The 5085-nt window shown below is 45.8% G+C and overlaps 1 long non-coding RNA gene across 1 annotated transcript; it reads left to right on the forward strand.

Annotated features, from left to right (window-relative positions):
* The first annotated feature begins 208 nt into the window (after positions 1-208).
* LOC122864047 lies at positions 209-3741 on the forward strand. The gene is made up of 2 exons (XR_006375138.1): positions 209-448; positions 3401-3741. It is a non-coding gene; the product is annotated as an uncharacterized LOC122864047 (long non-coding RNA).
* Positions 3742-5085: the final 1344 nt, after the last annotated feature.

Here is a 5085-nt window from a genome sequence, read left to right on the forward strand (position 1 = left end):
TGTGTGTGTTCTCTTACCAATGGGAATGAAAAGTCATGCACTCAAAAAGGAATCAATCGCACTTGTTGCTGATTGAGCCATGACTCCACCCCCTTTGCTCTCTTGCCTCTGCCTCTTCTCCCTCCTCCTCCTTCTCCTCCTCCTTCTCTAGCTCTCCTCAGCTGTGAGTGATTAAGTTGAGCCAGAGGGGCGGGTGGTGGGTGGAAGGGTGAGAGGAGGGGACAGGGTACTCACTCACTGGCTGAGTAATGGCTTCCAGAGACCCCCGACTCCCTGGCTCTGTGCAGCACGAGGGCTAATCAAGAGTGACGGCTCGGCCCGTTTGGACAGTGTAAAGGCAGCTCCGCTCCTGTCAGGCACAGACATGGACAGCCACCCCCCTCTCCCTTCACCACAGGACCCCCAGGCTGCTAGTCACTGCCACAACCATCTGACAGGGAAATGTTGGGTAAGAAGGAGGAGGGGGAGGACAGAGAGAAGAGGAAAGGCAAAAATGAGAGATTAATTCAAGCAGATTTGAGGTTGAGAAAGGGAAGACGTTGCCAAAGAATAGCGCGCAGGGAGATACATGGAAGGCCTATGTACAGTGGAGTGGTTGTTGCTGCGTGTTGGTTTGTGTGTGCTTTTGTATCAGATTGACTGTGTGTGTTTAATGGAACCTCTGAGCAGCTGGGGAAACCCATCATGTTCATTTAACCATACAGATCTCAGGCAAAAGCAATACTGAGGTTACCATGTCTATGTGTGTGTGTGTGTGTGTCAATGCATGTGCATCTATTGTATGTGTGTGTTTGCGAGGGTTACGATGTGGTCTGCTGATTCGTGCTGTTTCCACGGTGATTGGTTTCCATCATGCGTCCGAGGGCTAAACCATCGACAGCGCTCCCTCCTTCCCGCGCGACCTGACTTCTTTTCATTTTTCAATTTCACTTTCATCAACTGCTGCCGCCTGTTTTTTCATTTTTCTCTTTCCAGCCGATGACAGAAAGTGTGTGAAGTGTGAAATTAGAAAGAGCGTGTGTAAATAATGGTGTGTAACACAGGGAACACACACGTGAACAAACGCATATGAACACACACGTACACTATTGCATAAGCCATGAGACAAAACTCATTACCATCAAACTGAGCGATGGGAAAAAGTGAATTGAATGCATAGACTTGCCTCCAAATGACATAATTAGAAACAGAAGATGATAGTGGAAATTCTTCTTATTTGATTTGATCAAGTGGGAATTCAGAATATTGTGCAAAACATGCAAAAAGAGGCCTATGTTACTTTATGACACTGACTGAGACATTATGAGCAGAGTTTAAGTGTGTTATTCTGTCCTTTTGGGGTCTCTCTCTGTGAAGAAACCCCTGTTCTATGTCGCACTTTGGCACATACACACACTCTCACACACATCTTGTCCCCCCACCTGGCTTTAACTGTCTGACAGAGTGAGATGTTGGCGCAGTGGAGGGCTGCAGAAGGAGGTCAGGGGCGCAAGGGCAGTCAGGTCCCTCAGACGTCCATCAAAATGACAGGTACCCCAGCCCTAAAACTCCCTGACCCACCCCAAAACCTAGTTTCCCTCCTTTTTGCAGACACACACACACACACACACACACACACACACACACACGTGCAAACACACTCACTGAAATACCAGGCCTAAAAAGTAGCCCCCGCAGCGAAGGAGACCAGCTCTCCGCAATTAGGACATTCTGTGGCCATGAAATCATTCTGAAAATTAGCTCCAGGAAGCAAGAGGAGGGAGACAAAGTCCTAAAGAGAGACAAAAAGAAAGGAAAAAAAGAGAGTGAAAGAAAAAGGGTGAAGTTAGTGGAGAAAGAAAGTGTTCTGGATCTCCTCAGCAGTCAAACGGACAGGCCACATGTGCTGGCTAGGCGAGAATGAAAGAATTTAGAATTATCCCAGATAATGACGGCTGTTAAGATTAACAATTAATCCTCTGGCCTCATGACATGTTAGATTTGGATCCGGGGAAATGGCTCTAAGAAGTGTGAAAGGGCTCCAACAAGGACTCAGTCAGCTAAAATACTCTCTGTGTGTATGTGTGTGCCTCCGGTGGCTGACAGTGTCCAGGCTGCAGGTCCTGACAAGAGAAGGAACCAGGGTTCGGATCTCAGCTCACGACCGAAGAGACCTGCTCTATGTTGTCCATTCATCTTGGACTAGGCTACAACAACGTCTGTTCTATTTTCTGCAGATCTGCAGCACTCCTGTCGCCCCTGGTTTACCCTGCTGTGACCTTCTGCCATTACACAAACAGCATCTGCCAGCGATCAGCCCCTGACAAGCCCTAAGTAACGCTGGGACAACATTACCCAGTGCCACCCCAACCCTCAGGCCATGCTGTCTCAAAGCTAAGCATTTGAGAGATAGACTTGAGGATCACTTGCTGATGGCTATTTCTACTAACTTTAGAATAAATGGATGTGTGTTTGAGCCCAGCTGTGGGTTGTTAGTAGTGAACTCAGCTCAGTGGGGAAGGGGCACCAGATGGTTGGTGGGATGGAACGACTGAGAGTTGAAAGAAAGAGGTGTAAATCGAAATTAGAGAAGACGAAGAAAAGCTTTCGGAATGGGGAGATGTGGAGAAATTGCATAGCGCAGCACAGACATGATCCAAAGCTGAACTTTTCCATCACCTTAATCCAGTAGTATCCCGTCGAGACACACAAACACTCACATCAAAATAGACACACAGTTGCTAGGTAATCCATACACAGTAGCTTCATAAACTGACGTAGTGTCTATGCCCACATGTGGGCACGTGTCTACAGTATATGTGAGGGGGTGCATGCCCATTCATGCATCGCTGTGCTTGTGCAAATGCAAACACATTCTGCGTTCATGTCTACCTCAACATGTTCTTCAAACTCTGTAATTCCAGATTTGTCCCATGTACTTCTGTTCATCTTGGAGGGAAAATGGAAGGACATGTTCCAAGGTTCTGTAATTCGGATCTTGTATCATTACAACAACATGTGTTTTTCTTGACATGGGAAAAGTCTGACAGTCAAGCTAGGATCACGCGATCGGGTGAGCTGCTAATCAAGTGATGGCAGAGGTTGGGAATTCCTTGGGAGGCACACAATGGAGGCAGCGGGGTGTTTTTTTGTGGTATCCGGAGCAGCAGGCATTGGGAAATCAAGTTCAGCTGAACAGCCCCCCCACACACACACACCATTATTTGACAAACATTTGGCAAGAGAAGTACCCATCTTGATTAAAGGCTGTACACTTGTGTGATGTATGTTTCTGCTGATGACATGTTTCTTTCCCAGTGTTGTCAGCGTGTATGGACATGTTAACTTTTCCTCTGTGTGAACTTGCTTGTGTGTGTTGTGTGTGCATGTCTCCTGTCTGATTAGCTGCTGTTTCTTTCAGGTGTCCCTTGTCCTCCTGTTCTTTAATCAGAGCTGGGGCCCCTGCCATAGCCGGAAGGAAACCCTGTTCCAGGAAGTGCCTGTCTGATACTGTGCTGCTGGTCTCGCTGTGGCCTCAGTGCCAATCGGACATTATTCATCTGAGGAAAAGGAAAACCGCTATTGCCATCCCCAGTCATTCCCAAATCCAGTAACTGTAGAATCCTGTCCTGAATAGGCGGTGTGGTCTTCTTTGTGTTTGTTCTGAACTCAGTGATTGACATCTTGTTGATGGGTGTGACAGAAATACACACCGGTTACAGTCCATGACTCAACACCGCCTGCATAAAATTTTCTAAGGAATGTTCTTTTTTTTTTTAAACAAGTCAAAGTTGAGTTGCATCTGAAGTGCACCATGGGTCACCAAGCTCTCACTCAGGTGCTGAGTGATGATGTCATACTTAGGAAACCACCACTGGGACAGCAGGAAGGAAAATAAGAGTTGTAGCATGAAAAGAGGGGAAAAGACAGAGATTGGAGGCGATGGTTGTGATGTGAAAGAGTGTTTCTGGGCGCCGTGGCTGAGAGTGTGCAGTGCGGTTGCTGGCTGAATGAGGGTTTTTAATAAACAGCCTGTTGAAACATGACAGGAATATTGGGTGAAATCATGGTTGTTTTACTGTGATGACTGCAGTAACTCCCTGGACCTAGGAGACAAAGCAGATCAGGACAGGGTAAAAGCACGAATGTTGTTTTTATGATCAGTGGTGACACATTTGGTTCCGCTACATTTCAACAAACTTGGTGTTTCTTTTACCACCAAATAAGAATCCTTCTTGTTTACCAATCAGGAGTCAGTATGCTTGTCAGATCATTAAACAGCATCTGAAACCCTCTTCCCCCACACTTTTCCAAAGTTGGAATTGTGGGGGTTGCATCCAAAAATATTTGCACCTTTCCGAAACTGATAATCTGATAAGCATGCCCACTTCACGCAGCGACTGGCCAGGTGCGTGTATGTGAGAGAGTAGGCAGGATTTGAACTTTTTCATTCTTCACACAACTGCTTCCATCAGTATTTGTTCAAACAAGTGCAACACCGTGAATGAATGAATCGTCAAGTTGGCTGAAGTGTGTTCAAATTGACCAAGAAGCCAATTTTTGCCTCACTTTATTTGCACAAATTTGGCCTCTTAATTGTTTTTGTAGTCTGTGTGAATTTGCCCGAAATAGCTTTAGCTTAGCTTTAACTAGCTAACAACATATATACTGATTGTGTATGTGGACTGAGATAAGTCACACTCAGACTCATCTTAAAACTTACCAGAAATGTCTTCTTTCTGATATCTTCCTCTAGGCCTCTCTCATTTTGCTTTTGTCTCTATACATTCTGAAGTAACACAGCCTTGGAAAAAGCACAATTTTTTTGGCTCAAATTGAAACAACTCATGCAGACACATCTTTGATTCAGTTTTCAGCCATCTACAGCTAATCTGTGTCCACTGACGTTTTTTCCAATGACATTGTGTACAATCACGCCACCTCTAAAATTGGCTTTCTGTTGACCACACCTTGAGGCTCTCACATTTACACAACAGCTTCTACAATTCATGTAGTCAGTGTAGGTGTCTCTGCCATGCAAATGCTGCCACCATGGAAAACAGAACAAAACACGGTATACCAACCACCCCCATGGCACTGCTTTCA

Source organism: Siniperca chuatsi, linkage group LG17 (genome assembly GCF_020085105.1).
Source record: "Siniperca chuatsi isolate FFG_IHB_CAS linkage group LG17, ASM2008510v1, whole genome shotgun sequence".
In the NCBI taxonomy this organism is placed as follows: domain Eukaryota; kingdom Metazoa; phylum Chordata; class Actinopteri; order Centrarchiformes; family Sinipercidae; genus Siniperca; species Siniperca chuatsi.